Source organism: Rhinoderma darwinii, chromosome 12 (genome assembly GCF_050947455.1).
Source record: "Rhinoderma darwinii isolate aRhiDar2 chromosome 12, aRhiDar2.hap1, whole genome shotgun sequence".
NCBI lineage: Eukaryota > Metazoa > Chordata > Amphibia > Anura > Rhinodermatidae > Rhinoderma > Rhinoderma darwinii.
This window is the reverse complement of record NC_134698.1, coordinates 74,659,153-74,680,971: the sequence shown is the minus strand read 5'-3', so window position 1 is coordinate 74,680,971 and position 21,819 is coordinate 74,659,153.

Here is a 21,819-nt window from a genome sequence, read left to right as displayed (position 1 = left end):
CACCTTCCCGTGAGAAAACGGGAAGGTACCCGTGGCTAACAGAAGTCTATGGGCCCGCTATTTCGGGTCGTAATTACGACCCGTGATAACGGGTGTTTTTATGGTCGTGTGCATGAGGCCCCGTAATGACGGGTGGCTACATGTGTGCACCCGTCATTACGGCAGCGTTGCTAGGCGACGTCAGTAAGGGTATGTGCACACACACTAATTACGTCTGTAATTGACGGACGTATTTCGGCCGCAAGTACCGGACCGAACACAGTGCAGGGAGCCGGGCTCCTAGCATCATACTTATGTACGATGCTAGGAGTCCCTGCCTCTCCGTGGAACTACTGTCCCGTACTGAAAACATGATTACAATACGGGACAGTTGTCCTGCAGAGAGGCAGGGACTCCTAGCATCGTACATAAGGATGCTAGGAGCCCGGCTCCCTGCACTGTGTTCGGTCCGGTACTTGCGGCCGAAATACGTCCGTCAATTACGGACGTAATTAGTGTGTGTGCACATACCCTAAATAGTCACTGTCCAGGGTGCTGAAAGAGTTAACTGATCGGCAGTAAGGGTATGTTCACACGAGGGCGTCCGTAACGGCTGAAATTACGGGGATGTTTCAGCCTGAAAACATCCCCGTAATTTCAGCCGTAACGGCAAGTGCAGGCGCTTGAACGCCGCGTCAATTACGGCCGTAATTAGCGCTGCTATTCATTGGAGTCAATGAATAACGGCTCCAATTACGGCCAAAGAAGTGACAGGTCACTTCTTTGACGCGGGCGTCTATTTACGCGCCGTCATTTGACAGCGGCGCGTAAATATACGCCTCGTGTGAACAGACAAACGTCTGCCCATTGCTTTCAAAGGGCAGATGTTTGTCAACGCTATTGAGGCGCTATTTTCAGACGCAAAAACGCCCGAATTACGTCCGTAAATAGGCCATGTGAACATACCCTAAGGGTATGTGCACACACACTAATTACGTCCGTAATTGACGGACGTATTTCGGCCGCAAGTCCCGGACCGAACACAGTGCAGGGAGCCGGGCTCCTAGCATCATACTTATGTACGACGCTAGGAGTCCCTGCCTCGCTGCAGGACAACTGTCCCGTACTGTAAACATGATTATACTACGGGACAGTTGTCCTGCAGCAAGGCAGGGACTCCTAGCGTCGTACATAAGTGCGACGCTAGGAGCCCGGCTCCTTGCACTGTGTTCGGTCCGGGACTTGCGGCCGAAATACGTCCGTCAATTACGGACGTAATTAGTGTGTGTGCACATACCCTAAGGGTATGTGCACACACACTAATTATGTCCGTAATTTACGGACGTATTTCGGCCGCAAGTACCGGACCGAACACAGTGCAGGGAGCCGGGCTCCTAGCATCATAGTTATATACGATGCTAGGAGTCCCTGCCTCTCTGCAGGACAACTGTCCCGTACTGTAATCATGTTTTCAGTACGGGACAGTAGTTCCACATAGAGGCAGGGACTCCTAGCATCGTACATATGTATGATGCTAGGAGCCGGGCTCCCTGCACTGAGTTCGGTCCACTACTTGCGGCCGAAATACGTCCGTCAATTACGGACGTAATTAGTGTGTGTGCACATACCCTAACTGTTTCAGTACCCTGGACAGTGACTACCGATCACAGTACCTGTAAAAAAAAAGACGTTCATACTTACCGGGAACTCCCTGCTTCCTCCAGTCCGGTCTCCTGGCCGTTGCCTTGGTGACGCGTCCCTCTCGACATCCGGCCCGACATTCCTTGATGACGATGCAGCCCATGTGAGCGCTGCAGCCAATCACAGGCTGCCGCGGCCTCTGCAGCCAATCACAGGTGCAGAGGCCTCTGCAGCCAATCACAGGCTGCTGCGTCAGAAAAGGTCGGACTGGAGGAAGAAGAGGGACTCGTCACCAAGACAACGACCGGGTACGTATGAAATTCTTTTTATTTTATTTTTAATCAGCAGCCTCTTTTCTCTATCAGTGATTGATAGAGATAAGTGGCTGCCGATTTGCATAATGTTTTTGACCGGGTTCGGCCAAAACGGGTTCGGCCGAACCCGGTGAAGTTCGGATTCGCTGCGAACCGAACTTTTCTGGAAGTTCGGACCGAAACCGGGTTCGGTTGTCCCGGTTCGCTCATCTCTAACCTCAAACTTCGATTCGTCTGTCCATAACACTTTTTTCCAATCTTCCTCTGTCCAATGTCTGTGTGCTTTTGCCCATATTAATCTTTTCTTTTTATTAGCCAGTCTCAGATATGGCTTTTTCTTTGACACTCTGCCCTGAAGGCCAGCATCCCAGAGTCGCCTCTTCACTGTAGACGTTGACACTGGCATTTTGCGGGTACTATTTAATGAAGCTGCCAGTTGAGGACCTGTGAGGCGTCTATTTCTCAAATTAGAGACTCTAATGTACTTGTCTTGTTGCTCAGTTGTGCAGCGGGGCCTCTCACTTCTCTTTCTACTCTGATTAGAACCTGTTTGTGCTGTCCTCTGAAGGGAGTAGTACACACCGTTGTATGAAATCTTCAGTTTCTTGGCAATTTCTCGCATGGAATAGCCTTCATTTCTAAGAACAAGAATAGACTGTCGAGTTTCACATGAAAGCTCTCTTTTTCTAGCCATTTGGAGAGTTTAATCGAACCCACAAATGTAATGCTCCAGATTCTCAACTAGCTCAAAGGAAGGTCAGTTTTATAGCTCCTCTAAACAGCAAAACTGTTTACAGCGGTGCTAACATAATTGCACAAGAGTTTTCAAGTGTTTTCTAATCATCCATTAGCCTTCTAACACAGTTAGCAAACACAATGTACCATTAGAACACTGGAGTGATGGTTGCTGGAAATGGGCCTCTATACACCTATGCAGATATTGCATTAATAAAAACCAGACATTTGCAGCTAGAATAGTCATTTACCACATTAACAATGTATAGAGTGTATTTCTGATTAATTTAATGTTATCTTCATTGAAAAAAACTGTGATTTTCTTTCAAAAATAAGGAAATTTCTAAGTGACCCTAAACTTTCGAACGGTAGTGTATATATATATATATATATATAATATGTGTGTATATATATATATATATATATATATATATATATATATATATATATAGAAGAAGAAACTTTGCAGCACTCCAACATGAAAAAGGTGGTGGTTTATTCAATCCAAAACAACAGCAACGTTTCAATCCTACAATAGGATCTTTATCAAGGCTTGATAAAGAACCTATTGTAGGATTGAAACGTTGCTGTTGTTTTGGATTGAATAAACCACCACCTTTTTCATGTTGGAGTGCTGCAAAGTTTCTTCTTCTATATATTATAATACGTCCGAGGATCGGGACGTTTTGCTGGGCACCTGGTCGATCATTCTTGTGTGAGTGCTGCTGCCTTCTTGTTTGCTATATATATATATATATATATATATATGTATATAATATATATATATTGAGCTTTGTTCTGGTGCTGTATATATGTATTAAGCTTGGTTATGGTGCTGTATTTATGTACTGAGCTTGGTTCTGGTGCTGCATATAGAACTATATCACTTGTAAAATGTACAAATGGTTTTAAGCTGGAGTTACACGAAAAAAATGTGAAAAAAATGACACCTCATTGATTGGTAGGGAAAATAAACATGGCGAGGGGGAAGGAGATGTCGGGAAAGTGGTTGGGGGGGCAAGCTGAATCCTTGCCCCAGGTGCTGGAGAACCTAGCTACGCCTCTGTATCTATCTACTAGACATCTTTCTAATTATCTATTCCCCTACCGATCAACTAGTCGTCTGTCTATTGATCGATCTATCTATCTATCTATCTATCTATCTATCTATCTATCTATCTATCTATCTATCTATCTATCTATCTATCTATCTATCATAAAACCAATTGTACATTTTACAAGTGATATAGTTCTATATACAGCACCAGATCCAAGCTCATTACATATATCTATCTATCTATCTATCTATCTATCTATCTATCTATCTATCTATCTATCTATCTATCTATCTATCTATCTATCTATTTATCTATCTCTCTATTTATCTATCTATCTATCTATCTATCTATCTATCTATCTATCTATCTATCTATCTATCTATCTATCTATCTATCTATCTATCTATCTATCTATCTATCTATCTATCTATCTATCTATCTCTCTCTCTCTCTCTCTCTCTATCTATCTATCTATCTATCTATCTATCTATCTATCTATCTATCTATCTATCTATCTATCTATCTATCTATCTATCTATCTATCATCTATCTATAAGACTTCTTTCTAATTATCTATCTACCAATGTTCTATAACGTAGTTGTCAATCATGCTTGAAGACAAGGGGAAGTATACATATTGCATAGATCGGTGTTACACAGACTTAATGTGTTGCTGGTCACTGGAGATGAAAGACTCTTGAGTGTGTTGAGCGGGACAACCCTTGATATGCAGAGCAGGTTCTTTTAGGCCAGTCTTCTGCGATGACTCGTTGAGGGGCTTCTTCATAGCACTTACAAGACACGAGGCTGCCATAAAAGATGCACTTTATCCTTATTAACAGCACAAAGGATGCGGCGTCGGTCATAATGCCATCCATATTATAACAAACCACAGGTATAATTTAAAGGATTCCTCACAACAGACTTCAATGAAAGCTTTACACGAATACAAAAACAGCGGTATTTAAATGTACTGCAAATAGAAAAAGTACAAAAAAGAAAGAACATAAATGCATTTGAATAAAGACATCTGCATTCAGGTAAGGTCAGCCATTATGGACAGCGAGATGGCAACATGGGGTTCAGAATCAACACAAACTCTGCTAAAGGCACATAACAATTCTTACTCTATGGAAGTGCTAGTAAATGAAACCGGAAAATCTAGAAAAATGAAAATCCTTGGCTTTTTCTATTGTTGGCTAGTTATAGCCATCACTTGTAGGGCATGTAACCCCATGAGGAAGAATATACAGGGGTGGGATTCACATATTTAACAACAGGTTCCCTATTTTGAGGACAAATACATACGCGTCGGATGGGGGGTTGCAGTGTTTTGCAGCATACCGCACCATGGAAAATGATTCTAATAATAAAATAAAACAATTACAATATTCCATATACGCCCTAAATTAAAGTGGACTCTAAATAAAAAAATTCCCTGTCCAGAATGTTTTAGTGTGGATTTCCACACTATGTATATAATTACATAAGCGTACATACCTACCAACCTACCGATGCTCATTATATTAAACTCACCCATTACGTATAGACCTATATGAGCACATTCAATATCCTAAGCGTGCTCAGCCCATTTAATTAGGCTGTGGGCTGTGAGAAGGTGGAGGACAGTGCGGCGTGTGCAGCAATCTGCGACAACTCTCCTAGCTAATGCACAGACATGGTGCCAGGAGCAAGCTCAGTACATATATATAGCACCAGAACCAAGCTCAGTACATATACACAGAACCAGAACAAAGCTCAGTACATATATACAGCCCCAGAACAAAGCCAAGTACATAAATACAACACCAGAACCAAGCTCAGTACATATATACAGCAGCAGAACAAAGCCAAGTACATAAATACAACACCAGAACAAAGCTCAGTACATATATACAGCACCAGAACAAAGCTCTGTACATATATACAACACTAGAACAAAGCTCAGTACATATATACAGCCCAAGAACAAAGCTCAGTACATATATACAGCACCAGAACCAAGCTCAGTACATATATACAGCACCAGAACAAAGCCAAGTACATAAATACAACACCAGAACCAAGCTCACTACATAAATGTAGCACCAGAACAAAGCTCAGTACATATATACTCACCAGAACCAAGCTCAGTACATATATACAGCCCACGAACCAAGCTCAGTACATATATACAGCACTACCAAGCCAAGTACATAAATACAACACCAGAACGAAGCTCAGTACATATATACAGCACCAGAAGCAAGCTCAGTACATAAATACAACAACAGAACCAAGCTCAGTACATAAATACAGCACCAGAACAAAGCTCAGTACATATATACTCACCAGAACAAAGCTCAGCACATATATACAAAACCAGAACCAAGCTCAGTACATATATACAGTACCAGAACAAAGCTCAGTACATATATACAGCCAAAGAACTAAGCTCAGTACATATATACAGCACCAGAACAAAGCTCAGTACATATATACAGCCAAAGAACCAAGCTCAGTACATATATACAGAAGCAGAACCAAGCCAAGTACATAAATACAACACCAGAACAAAGCTCAGTACATAAATACAACAACAGAACAAAGCTCACTACATAAATACAGTACCAGAACAAAGCTGAGCTTTGTTCTTGTGCTGTAAATATGTACTGACCTTGGTTCTGGTGTATATATGTACTGAGCTTTGTTCTGGTGCTGTATATATGTACTGAGCTTGGTTTTGGTGTATATATGTACTGAGCTTTGTTAAGGTGCTGTATTTATGTAATGAGCTTGGTTCTGGAGCTGTACATATGTACTGATCTTGGTTCTGGAGTTGCATATATGTTATGAGCTTCTCTTTGGTGGTGTTTATATGTATTGAGCTTGGGTGTTATGATGTATATAACTCCAGAACCAAGCTCAGTACATATATACAGTACATCATCAGAACTAAGATCAGTACATAAATACAGCACAAGCACAAATGCAGCTCAGTACAGAGATCATTTGCAAATTCAGTTTAACCCCTGTCATATAAGTTTGTACAGCATAAAACTTCAGCTCCCAGTATAGCCAGAATGATGGTAAGGATATGCTGGGAGTTGTTGTTTCACAAAAAAAGAACGATAGTACTGATCAGTCACAGGTAGAATAAACATTTACATTTAGTGACTCACCAGTGACGACTTCTCAGATTGGAGTCGTTCTTTTTCTCTTTTCTTTGGTCCTCTATGATGACTTCTCCTGGCCACGACCCATTTCTGCAGTTTGCAGCTAAGATGTCTTTACACTGTACTCCTAAATATAATAGTATCATACCCTGTGCTCCTAAATATAATAGTACTATACACTGCGCCCCTGAATATAATAGTACTATACACTGTACTCCTGAATATAATAGTACAATACACTTCGCTCCTGTATATAATAGTATTATACACTGCACTCTTGAATATAATAGTACTATACACTGTACTCCTGAATATAATAGTACTATACACTGTGCCCCTGAATATAATAATACTATACACTGTGCTCCTGTATATAATAGTACCATACACTGTGCTCCTGAATATAATAGTACTATACACTGTGCTCCTGAATATAATAGTACTATACACTGTGTTCCTAAATATAATAGTACTATACACTGTACTCCTGAATATAATAGCACTATACACTGCACTCCTGAATATAATAGTACTATACACTGTGCCCCTGAATATAATAATACTATACACTGTGCTCCTGTATATAATAGTATTATACACTGCACTCCTGAATATAATAGTGCTATACACTGTGCTCCTGAATATAATAGTACTATACACTGCGCTCCTGAATATAATAGTACTATACACTGCGCTCCTGAATATAATAATACTATACACTGTGCTCCTGTATATAATAGTATTATACACTGCACTCCTGAATATAATAGTACTATACACTGTGCTCCTGAATATAATAGTACAATACACTGTGCTCCTGAATATAATAGTACTATACACTGTGCCCCTGTATGTAATAGTATTATACACTGCACTCCTGAATATAATAGTACTATACACTGTGCTCCTGAATATAATAGTACTATACACTGTACTCTGAATATAATAGTACTATACACTGTGCTCCTGAATATAATAGTACTATACACTGTACTCCTGAATATAATAGTACAATACACTGTGCTCCTGAATATAATAGTACAATACACTGTGCTCCTGAATATAATAGTACTATACACTGTGCTCCTGAATATAATAGTACTATACACTGTACTCCTGAATATAATAGTACTATACACTGTACTCCTGAATATAATAGTACAATACACTGTACTCCTGAATATAATAGTATTATACACTGCACTCCTGAATATAATAGTATTATACACTGCACTCCTGAATATAATAGTACTATACACTGTGCTCCTGAATATAATAGTATTATACACTGCACTCCTGAATATAATAGTACTATACACTGTGCTCCTGAATATAATAGTATTATACACTGCACTCCTGAATATAATAGTACTATACACTGTGCTCCTGAATATAATAGTATTATACACTGTACTCCTGAATATAATAGTACTATACACTGTGCTCCTGAATATAATAGTACTATACACTGTGCTCCTGAATATAATAGTACTATACACTGTACTCCTGAATATAATAGTACTATACACTATGCTCCTGAATATAATAGTATTATACACTGCACTCCTGAATATAATAGTACTATACACTGTGCTCCTGAATATAATAGTACTATACACTGTACTCCTGAATATAATAATACTATACACTGTGCTCCTGAATATAATAGTACTAAACACTGTACTCCTGAATATAATAGTACTATACACTGTGCTCCTGAATATAATAGTATTATACACTGTACTCCTGAATATAATAGCACTATACACTGTACTCCGGAATATAATAGTACTAAACACTGTACTCCGGAATATAATAGTACTAAACACTGTACTCCTGAATATAATAGTATTATACACTGCACTCCTGAATATAATAGTACTATACACTGTGCTCCTGAATATAATAGTATTATACACTGCACTCCTGAATATAATAGTACTATACACTGCACTCCTGAATATAATAGTACTATACACTGTGCTCCTGAATATAATAGTACTATACACTGTGCTCCTGAATATAATAGTACTATACACTGTACTCCTGAATATAATAGCACTATACACTGTGCTCCTGTATATAATAGTACTATACACTGTACTCCTGAATATAATAATACTATACACTGTGCTCCTGTATATAATAGTACTATACACTGTACTCCTGAATATAATAGTACTATACACTGTACTCCTGAATATAATAGCACTATACACTGTGCTCCTGTATATAATAGTACTATACACTGTACTCCTGAATATAATAGTACTATACACTGTACTCCTGAATATAATAGTACTATACACTGCACTCCTGAATATAATAGTACTATACACTGTACTCCTGAATATAATAGTACTATACACTGTACTCCTGAATATAATAGTACTATACACTGTACTCCTGAATATAATAGTACTATACACTGCGCTCCTGAATATAATAGTACTATACACTGTACTCCTGAATATAATAGTACTATACACTATGCTCCTGAATATAATAGTATTATACACTGCACTCCTGAATATAATAGTACTATACACTGCGCTCCTGAATATAATAGTATTATACACTGCACTCCTGAATATAATAGTACTATACACTGTGCTCCTGAATATAATAGTATTATACACTGTACTCCTGAATATAATAGTACTATACACTGTGCTCCTGAATATAATAGTACTATACACTGTGCTCCTGAATATAATAGTACTATACACTGTACTCCTGAATATAATAGTACTATACACTATGCTCCTGAATATAATAGTATTATACACTGCACTCCTGAATATAATAGTACTATACACTGTGCTCCTGAATATAATAGTACTATACACTGTGCGCCTGAATATAATAGTATTATACACTGTACTCCTGAATATAATAGTACTATACACTGTACTCCTGAATATAATAGTACTATACACTATGCTCCTGAATATAATAGTATTATACACTGCACTCCTGAATATAATAGTACTATACACTGTACTCCTGAATATAATAGTACTATACACTGTACTCCTAAATATAATAGTACTATACACTGCGCCCCTGAATATAATAGTACTATACACTGTACTCCTGAATATAATAGTACTATACACTGTGCTCCTGTATATAATAGTATTATACACTGTACTCCTGAATATAATAGTACTAAACACTGTACTCCGGAATATAATAGTACTAAACACTGTACTCCTGAATATAATAGTATTATACACATACACTGTATTCCTGAATATAATAATACTATACACTGTGCTCCTGAATATAATAGTACTATACACTGCTCTCCTGAATATAATAGTACTATACACTGTTCCCCTGAATAGTCTAGATACGATGCATGTAGCATGTACCCAAATAGCGAAAATTCCAGTACAGCGCCACGTTTAAGTCCTGTATAGGGTCGTAGCGGTTTAGGTGACAATGGTGTTCGCAGCGTGCTGTCGCCATTTTTTTCTCTGCTGTATATTTGCAGTCACAGACGTTCTTTCACCTGTATACACGTTTTGTTTAATTTTGTTGGAATGTGCTGTTCAAACTTTTGTGTTGTTTATGTGATTCATATATGTGGCGCTAGTGACTGCCTCCATTTTTTGATCTCACACTCCTCCCATTCTGCCCTGGGTGATTTTAATTAGTTTAATGCTAGTTCCTACCATCCCCAGATATATGTATGTAGGCTTAGTCCCAGTTCTGGGTGTATGTGCAGCGTAGGTTTCCACCTCAGAGGTCGCTTTGTCATGGCAGGTGGGCTCACACAATTTGATTAAAATGTGCGCTAAGAACCTCCCTATTGTAAGTAGATTTAGCAGTAATGCATATTTATTTATATTTAGCGGCTTAGGTGGCATTAGTGTTCGCAGTGTGCTGTCGCCATTTATTTGTGTGCTGTATGGATGGGATTAGATATATTGGCTCAGCATACAGTATCACACATGATAGGCTTAGATATAGGGCCCAGCTCACTGACACTGCGGCTCCAGAGCTGAACCCAGGAAAGGTAAGTATTAGAAATTGTTTTTCTTTTTTATGTGTTACTAATTTTTTAGACTATACATAATCCTATCCATAGCTATAGGGTCTTAGTGCTGTAGATATGCTTTCTCCTATATACTCATATACGTACATGCACACACAATTTTTTTGGGGGGACATATGTATTAGGGCTATTGCCCCTGACGTTTTACCATAGTACCATACACTGTGTCCATGAATAAAATTGTGTCAAACACTGTCACGTAATGCACCACACACAGGGCCTTTTACACCAGCCGATATTCGGCCGATGCAGTGAGCGCCGATCAATGATACATCGTTGATCGGCACTCGTTTGCTCCAGTCACAAGGAGCTATGGATAGGGAAGAGTGGTCATTACTTCCATCGCTGGTCCCCATACATTACCATCATGTCGTCAGCGCGTCTTCCTGTTTATACCAGGAGATGTGCTGCCGACAACGATAATATTTAACTTTTTTAAGACAATACGACCAGCATATGATCGAGCATTTGCTCGTTCATCTGCTGATCGCTGCCCTGTTTACACAGGGCAATTATCGGCAATGAGCGTTCTAAGAATGCTGGTCTGCCCGATAGTTGCCCAGTGTAAAACACCCTATAGCGTCCATAGTGTTCTCTGTAGACAGTAGCGATTCCTTTAGTTAATGCCTCCTCTATAGTTCTCCCCTGTAGTTATTGCCCCCTATATAGTCCTCCCCTGTAGGTAGTGCCCCCTATATATTCCTCCCCTGTAGTTTGTGCCACCTATATAGTCCTCCCCTGTAGTTAGTGCCCCTATATAGTACTCTCCTGTAGTTATTGTCCCCTATATAGTCCTCCCCTGTAGTTGGTGCCACCTATATAGTCCTTCCCTGTAGTTTGTGCCCCCTATATAGTCCTCCCCTGTAGATATTGTCCCTTATATAGTCCTCCCCTGTAGTTGGTGCCACCTATATAGTCCCCCCTGTAGTTTGTGCCCCTATATAGTCCCCTATGTAATTATTGTCCCCTATATAGTGCTCTCCTGTAGTTATTGTCCCCTATATAGTTCTCTCCTGTAGTTGGTGCCACCTATATAGTCCTCCCCTTTAGTTAGTGCCCCCTATATAGTCCTCCCCTGTAGTTAGTGTCCCCTATATATTCCTTCCCCTGTAGTTATTGTCCCATATAGTTAAGGCCCCCAACACTGCCTACAATAAAAGGAAAAAAACATGATATACTTATCTGTCGTGTTGCCGCACCATCCTCCAGCGACGCAGTCTTCCTCCAGCGGAACGATGCAGCACTGCATCATCACTAAAGCGCCGAATGGCGAGGCATCATGTGCCTCGTCAAGGCAGCGATAGTGAACTCAATTGTATCCGTGTTCTAAGGACGCAAATACAATTGAGTGCAGGAACCGGTTTCTCGCTTCACCCGGTTATGTGAACCGGCTGTAATTTTAACAACCGGTTCGGGGGAACCGAGGCAAACCAGCCGGATCCCACCCCTGAGAATACACATAACATAGGCAGCACTTGTGGTCACTCTGGGGTCTATGGAGGGAGCGTGGCAAGCTCAGATGGGCCTCACACCTTTTACTATAGGTGTTCCCCCCCCCCCCTCTCTACAGGCACTGCCATGTTAGCAACCAAGGGAGCAGGAAACCATCCAGAGGATCATGCCAAACCTTGTTAATATCTATCTATCTATCTATCTATCTATCTTTCTCTCTCACTATCTTTCTCTCTCACCATCTTTCTCTCTCACTATCTTTCTCTCTCACTATCTATCTATCTATCTATCTATCTATCTATCTATCTATCTATCTATCTATCTATCTATCTATCTATCTATCTATCTATCTATCTATCTATCTATCTATCTATCTATCTATCTATCTGTCTATCTGTCTATCTATCTATCTAATCCCCGGCCATTTCAACTTTTAATGCCGCAAGCCTGGCATCAACATAAAAATAGGCTCCTTTTGAACCTTGATCATCTGCCACGACGACAGTTTTAAAGGACATTTCTGGATCTAAGTTCACCAGGACATATATATGTATTCCAGTGCATTAAAATAAATCATCACAAACTAAAAGACCCCTAGCATGCTTTTTGGGAAAATAAATAGTCAAACCTTAAGGTCTTAAAGCTAAAATAATGTTTCTCATGTATAACCTCGACACATCCTAAACACAAATAATTAGTTAATAAGCAAATATTATATAAAAGTCACGGGAAAAAACGCCATGGGTCGTGTCTGTCCTAGGTTGGTATACTTTTTGCCTTGTGTTCTAGTTTATGCGCTAATATTTTTCCCATTGGGGCATTATCCATATATATCCTTTAAAGAGGCTCTGTCACCAGATTTTCAAACCCCTATCTCGTATTGCATGTGATCGGCGCTGCAATGTAGATAAGAGTAACATTTTGTTTTTTCAAAAACTAGCATTTTTGGCCAAGTTATGAGCATTTTTATATTTATGCAAATGAGCCTTTCTTAAGTACAACTGGGCGTGTTTAAAGTTAAGTACAACTGGGCGTGTATTGTGTGTGTACATCTGGGCGTTTTTACTTCTTTTACTAGCTGGGCGTTGTGAATGGAAGTGTATGATGCTGACGAATCAGCATCATCCACTTCTCTTCGTTACCACCCAGCTTCTGGCAGTGCACAGACACACAGCGTGTTCTCCAGAGATCACGCTGTGACGTCACTCACTTCCTGCCCACAGGAACTTCATCGTGTCGGACGAGCGAGGACACATCGGCACCAGGCGACAGAGGCTACAGTTGATTCTGCAGCAGCATCGGCGTTTGCAGGTAAGTCGATGTAGCCCCTGGCTCCTGGTGCCGATGTGTCCTCGCTCGTCCGACACGAAGCAGGACCTGGGGCAGGAAGTGACGTCACAGCGTGATCTCTGGAGAACACGCTGTGTGTCTGTGCACTGCCAGAAGCTGGGTGTTGACGAAGAGAAGTGGATGATGCTGATTCGTCAGCATCATACACTTCTATTCACAACGCCCAGCTAGTAAAACAAGTAAAAACGCTCAGATGTTACACACACAAGACACGCCCACTTGTACTTAACTTTAAACACGCCCAGTTGTACTTAAGAAAGGCTCATTTGCATAAATATAAAAATGCTCATAACTTGGCCAAAAATGCTCGTTTAAAAAAAACAAAAAAACACGTTACTCTTATCTACATTGCAGCGCCGATCACATGCAATACGAGATAGGGGTTGCAAAATCTGGTGACAGAGCCTCTTTAAGTCTCTTCTACTGTGACTAGTGTAGATTTTACATACAGTTATCAAGGTTTACTACCACCCGGACTAATATTTTGATATTTTTGTACAATGGCATTTTGCCTGGCATATGTTTATGTATATATCATGGTATAGGCCTTCTTCCTCTTCTGTTTTTATTTGGCTTTAAAGGAGATTGCGCCTATATGTTATGATCCAATAAGGGCATTTTATATAGTACTTATAGATACTGCTTTCATTTCACAGCATTTGTAGGTTTAAAAAATAGATTCAGTCGCAGTTTTACCGTTACCTGACGTACCACCTTAAAAACAAAATTCTGGTTACTCGGTTGCAAAGGTTACTCACTCCTTGCAAAACCCATCACACATGAAATGAAAAGAAATGACTGTCAATTCGAGCACCAGGACTCAAAAAAGGTTTAATTAACATTCAGATGTGCAAGGAATGATTCCCCAGGTATCGCCTCCTACGATAAGACTTGTAGACTTGTTTACAAATGCGTTTCCACATGAGTGATCTGTGTTATTCATTTTCATCTTATAGAACATAATCCAAAGCAAAGGAAGTCAATCAATTCCGGTCTGGGGCCAATGCGACCACCTAGTCTCCCTTTTCACACACATGATAGATGTGTTATGACTTGTCGTCGTATTAAGTACAAAGCTGCCCACCAATATGGCACGTGCGATTCTTCTAGGTAAAGGAGGAAATAAGGAAACTAATGAAATAGCTGCATCTGTCAATAGACGACGCGTCTAAAACCGCAGCCGGTAAGTGTTTGCCGCGGCGTGAAACTGTTGTCAAAGAAACATTGTAGGAAAAACAAAAAGATGAGAGGAATGTTGTATGACTTTATACACACAGGACCGGACTTAGAAGGTGTGCGACCTGTGCGGTGTCACACGGAGCATCAGCTGCCCCTACTGAAGGAGGCGCCACTGATGACCTAGTACCTCGAGGCTTGTAACCACCACGAAACGTAATATTAATTGCATAGCACGTTTAACGCTGCACCCTTTTCCAAACAGCTGATTAGCGGGGGTCGGACCCTGACCCATCAGCTATTGATGGCCTATCCTGAGGATAGACCATCAATTTTTAGGGACTGGGCAACCCCTTAAAGCCTACCATGTGGTAGGCTTAGATGGTGTGATCCTGTCTGCTGGGCCCTGTATCTAAACCTACCTTGTGGCTTATATAACCTATCATTTTATTGAGACTAAAAAAACGGCGTCAGCGAAATAGTTTTCGAATCCGAAGAAGTTCAACAACTAAATATGTAAAAAAAACAAACACAAAAAAAAATAAATTGTAACACATAAAAAAGAAAAACATTTCTAATACTTACCTTTCCTGGGTTCAGTGCTGGAGCCACATTGTCAGTCAGCTGGGCCCTATATCTAAGCCTATCATGTGTGATACTGTCTGCTGAGCCAATATATCTAATCCCATCCATACAGCACACAAATAAATGGCGACAGCACACTGCGAACACTAATGCCACCTAAGCCGCTAAATATAAATAAATATGCATTACTGCTAAATCTACTTACAATGGGGAGGTTCTTAGCACACATTTTGATCAAATTGTGTGAGCCCACCTGCCACGACAAGGCGACCTCTGTAAGGTGGGGACCTACGCTGCACATATACCCAGAACTGGGACTAAGCCTACATATATATATATCTGGGGATGGTAGGAACCAGCATTAAACTAATTAAAATCACCCAGGGCAGAATGGGAGGAGTGCAAGATCAAAAAATGGAGGCAGTCACTAACCCCACATATATGAATCACATAAACAACACAAAAGTTTAAACAGCACATTCCAACAAAATGAAACAAAACATGTATACAGGTTCAAGAACGCCTGTGACTGCAAATATACAGCACACAAGAAAATGGCGACAGCACTCTGTGAACACTAATGTAACCTAAACCGCTACGACCCTATACAGGACTTAAACGTGGCGCTGTACTGGAATTTTCGCTATTTGGGTACATGCTACATGCATCGTATCTAGACTATACATAATCCTATCCATAGCTATAGGGTCGTAGTGGTGTAGATATGCTGTCTCCTATATACTCATATACGTACACGCACACACATTTTTTTGGGGGGACACATATGTATTGGGGCTATTGCCCCTGACGTTTTAAGTTCTTAGTGACGCCCCTGGCTGCTAGTGATGCATCGTTGGGTCACTTAGGAGACCCAGCGATGCAGCTAAAAGCTCTGGGCCGTCGGCCATGAGAATAAGTTAGATGGGGGAGGCAAGAAGAACTTTTTCACCGGGGCCCATGAGCCATTAGTTACGCCCCTGGTGATACATGTATGATTGCTGGGCGTCCCACCACTGGAACCTCCACCGATCGCTATAACAGGTATCCCAGTTCCTCCTCACAGCATGACCGTAGTAAGAAGGATTTTGAATGGAGTGGCGTTCGCGCATTTTTGCTGCTGCCCCATTCAATGTCTATGGAGCCGATGGAAACAGCCGAGTACAACCGCTCCATTCAAAATCTTTCTCACTGCGATAGAGTGGTGAGGAGGAACAGGAGTTAGGGGTGGAACCTCCAGCGATCATACATTTATCACCTACACTGGGGATAAGTGATATATGTTGGAAAACCACTTTAATATGATCGTTCGTCCCCATACAGTTTGCATTTTGTCGCTAGTACATCCCGTTTACATGGCGAGATGTGCTTCTGACGAACGATCATTGTGTGTAACTCCTCCATCTTTTTTCTACGTTTGTTTCCATGCAGTGTATTGCAGGAGTTGCTCATAATAATCAATCAGATTCCACCTTACAGTTTTTCCAGTGCAGGTTACAAAATGAAAGCTGGCATCTGATTGGGTACTAAAGTTAACAGTTGCCCATACCAACCAATCAAATCTCACACTTATTTTATCCAGTTCAGTTGGCCAAATGTAAGCTGGAGTCTGATTGGTTGCTAGGGGAAACTGCTTAAATTTTTATATTTTACAAAACGAGGCTCCAGTCCAGGGCAGCATTGCCTTTTTTAGTTTTTATTTAAGTATTTTTAAATTCAATAAAATAAATTTGTCTTTGTTACCTGCTCACTGGGTAGTCACCCCGCACAATTCTGCCATTTCATCTAAGCTCGAATTGCTTTCATAGATTTACCTTTTCATCCTCTAAATGAGACATTAGTCATTGGTTCTGATGATATAGCCTCAGTTCTTCATTCCTTCCTAGGAAAACTAAGTACAAACTTCACAAGCAGAATTTTGGCAAGCTCCCCTAAACGGATCGACCTCTTCCCATTTTCCGAGCGTCTTGAGCATATCATCTCCCTCCCCAGAGATGGTCTCGACAAGATTTGGCAAATGTATAAAAACAAACACCAAATAGTTGCTTCTTATTGAAACCCAGCAGCATATAATCAGCCATCTCCGATAAAAGCAGCAAAACACGTTTTATATGTTACGACAATTAAGGGAAGATCTTACTAGATTATGTCTCGGTAGATTAAGACTTTAATACCCTTTCTGTGTTGAGCTAGAGGGCGCTATGTGGCTTTTTCTAGATGCCCCATCTCCCAACAGTCATTTGCCCCCCCCCATATCTACCAACGAGGGTGCTATGTGGCTTCTTCTATATGCCCCCTCCAAACAGGCAATCAGTATGTTGGTTCCCCCAAACTTCAGCTTTTCTTTTGGCCTCAGAGGACAAGTGTCTTTTGTGCCCATAGAGCACAAGTGCCATATTATTCTAAAATAGTCCAGGAAATAAGAAGTCGGAATATATGAGACCATCCCAGCATCGTTTAATGGACATCAAGGATTCTGTAGTCTGTATTCTGCACAAGGGTGGCCATTGAGTGGTCAGCATTAGCCCTCACTACCAGTATTTTTGCAACTGGTGGGCTTGACGGTCAACATGGAAAATTAGAGAAATGGCTCTGCTCTGAAAGGCTTTTTCGAGAGGGGAAACTAGGCCAAGGATCTCAAAAATGGCAGGGAAATAAGGACACAAGAAGTATCTTGAAGGTTCTCTGGCCCTGGCATCGGGTGGCTTTGCTGAGCTAAATCAACAACAGGAGGGGGCCATGTTAATTTTTGCTATGGGGCTCTTCCTTCCATGTACTGTATATCACTGGTTCACGTGAATCTATGTAGGGTCATAAAGCAGGTATGACAGCTAATTTATGTGTTGGGTTTTTAGTGTAGTAATACTTTAAAAAAACATCTGTCACCTGAGAGAGCTCCTCATTTTAGGGCCTCTTTAAGATGCTAAAGAAGAGACAGTGAGTACTCCTACAGCAACACCAATCTTCTAATTGGGGGGGGCTAAATAATCCCCGCTCCCTACGTAAATAAGAGCATGTGAGCCCTCTTGATGGCCTTTTCCGCCAGCTCATACTCTTTCAAAAAGGAGGCATCACATGAACCCTTTAGGCCATGGCCGGATTAAGTTTGGTGGAGTTCCCTGGGCAAAAAAATGTGGCATGGGCCCGCATCTCACCTCTGGAACCCAGGCCACCTAACCCTTTATAGCAGCCACATATAGGAGAGGTGGCCATATAACCTCCTGGCCCTCTCCACTAAATGCTATGGGAGTTATCGAGGTAGCCGAGCCACTGTTTCCTTTAGACTTGCGATACACATGGGTATCCACCTTTTTTTGGCATGATAGGATCACCGAACAGCCATCAGGGAATCCTGTTTTCCTAAAAGGTGGGGTTCCCAGAGATGAGCAATGTACACACTACCCATTACAGTGTACCGCACAGTGACCAACACCACCGCATAATTTTACCAGCAGGGGGAGCAGTCCAGCGGCCCTACAGCACCCTCAGGTCTTTTGCCTCTGAGCTAAATTCCCCTACAGACATATTAATTTTTTTTACTGTGTATTCATCTGTTTATTTCCATATAGGTAACTGCACTCAAGTTCCTTTAATCAACACAAGATGATTACATCCATTTAAATGATGTGCCCATTGTTAAACCTGGTGCAATGCTGCCATTTTTATTAATCATATAAGATTTAGCATCTTGCAGAAAATACATTATCCGTCAGAGAAATGAGATTCGCTTACAATTGGCTTGGAAATCAAGAGGGTATATTAAAGAGTTAGCTAGTCATTAGCATCATATTCTCAAGACGTCGTGCACTCTATAATCATGGTAATAATTGATTTTAGTGATGATAGTCACTTGTAGCCCACACAATGCTCGGCAGTGAACTTTGTACCCGCTAGTTTATTATGCATGGTGAAATCTTTGATGGTGTCATCTATCTTGCCACAAAACTTGCAATGCTTTACATTTTTTATCCTTCACGACAAAAAAAAAAAATGCTCTGATTATAGGGCCCGCCGCCAACCCTGCAATGTCTGTACACATCGAATTTCTCTCTCTGTCAATATTTTTTTTATTTTTTTTCGCAGGATAGTGTCAACCAGTAGCAAAATATTCAACAAGAACGATGATTTGATAGAAACATATATTTTACGAATGATAAGACTTCGAGGTTATCTGTCAAAGTTTTCCATCTGCTGAAGGTTGGAAATAAAAAACAGACACGTAATCAAGAAATGAATAAAGGAAAGGGACAAAGAATTCAACTAAACCCTATGTTTAAAGACACTGGATAAATAGCAATACCCTAATGTAATGATGTTTGAGCAATTGCTCTTATTGCAGACTGGAGTTATCTATTATTAATCCATGCTTGGCCCATGAAAAGAATAGGGGCTGCCCTGATTTGTTGATAGACTTTAAAGAAGTGCTGTCAGCTTTCCTGCGTAATGTAGAATAGAGGAGCTGTCAGCTCTCTTGTGTGATGTAGTATAGAGGAGCTGTCAGTTCTCCTGTGTGGTGTAGTATAGAGGATCTGTCAGTTCTCCTGTGTGGTGTAGTATAGAGGATCTGTCAGCTCTCCTGTGTGGTGTAGTATAGAGGAGCTGTTAGCTCTCCTGTGTGGTGTAGTATAGAGGATCTGTCAGCTCTCCTGTGTGGTGTAGTATAGAGGATCTGTCAGTTCTCCTGTGTGGTGTAGTATAGAGGAGCTGTCAGTTCTCCTGTGTGGTGTAGTATAGAGGATCTGTCACCTTTGTGGTGTAGTATAGAGGATCTGTCAGCTCTCCTGTGTGATGTAGTATAGAGGAGCTGTCGGCTCTCTTGTGTGGGGTAGTATAGAGGAGCTGTCGGCTCTCCTGTGTGGTGTAGTATAGAGGATCTGTCAGTTCTCCTGTGTGGTGTAGTATAGAGGAGCTGTTAGCTCTCCTGTGTGGTGTAGTATAGAGGATCTGTCACAGGGGCGTAACTAGGAAAGACTGGGCCCCATAGCAAACTTTTGACTAGGGCCCCCCCTCTGCTGGGTATCACGCAACCCCCCCCCCCTTTGTAGATAGTGCCTCCCTATAGATTCCACCACACAGCGCCCCCCTATAGATAGCACCATACACAGCCCCCTGCAGATAACGCCATACAGCCCCCCTGTAGATAACGCCATACAGACCCCCTCTGTAGATAACGCCATACAGCCCCCCTGTAGATAACGCCATACAGTCCCCCCTATAGAGAATGCCATACAGCCCCCCCTTTAGAAAATGCCATACAGAACCCCTCTGTAGATAACGCAATGTACCCCCCCCTCCAAAAAAAACGGCCTATAGTTTGTCCTACAAAAGACATGCATCCCCTATCCACAGGATAGGGGATACATGTGTGATCGCTGGCAGCGATAAGGAGAATGGGGGACCGAAAGTCCCCCGAAGTTCTCCATGACTAACCTCGGACTTCCGGCGTCTGCGCAGTTCAATAAAAATGAAAGGAGCGCTGGTCACGCATGCGCACAAGCGCGACCGGCGCTCCATTCATTTCTACGGAGCTGCCGACACAGACCCCGGAAGTCCGAGGTTTGTCATGGAGAACTTAGGGGGGACTTTCGGTCCCCCGTTCTCCTCATCGCTGCCAGCGATCACACATGTATCCCCTATCCTGTGATTAGGGGATACATGTCTTATGTAGGAACAACCCCTTCAGTGGCGTCGTGCTGTAGCAGCCATAGCGGCTGCTAGCGGAGCCTGCTGCCATGGGAGGGGGCCGTGCCGGCGGGTGGCACAGGCCCCCTCATGCTGCAGGCCCTGTAGAAGTCGCTACGGCTGCTATAGCGGTAGTTACGCCACTGCGTATAGGTTTGTACGGCGTAAAACTACAGCTCCCAGCATGGCCTGAACAATGATAAGGATATGCTGGGAGATGCGGTTTCACAAAAAAAATCCTATCACCATCATCTCGCTGCAGATCATACAGTGACTACAATACTGATTAGAGGCAGAATAAACATTTACATTAAGTGACTCACCGGTGACGTCTCAGATTCTAGTTCTTTTCTTCTCCCTCCGGTTCAGACATCTATGATGGATTTCTACCGGCCATGACCCATTTCTGCAGTTTTCCGTTCAGATGTCTTCAGCTTCTCACTTTTAAAACATTTCTGCACCTGTAAACAAAGTTAAAATTCTCAACACATCTAAATATAACTGTCACACACACACACACCGTGCCCCCTGTAGATAGTGACCTACATAGAAGCCCCTATAGATAGTGCCCACATATGGACTCCAGAGCTGCAAGGCAATAGTGCTAACCACTGAGCCACCGTGCTGCCCTA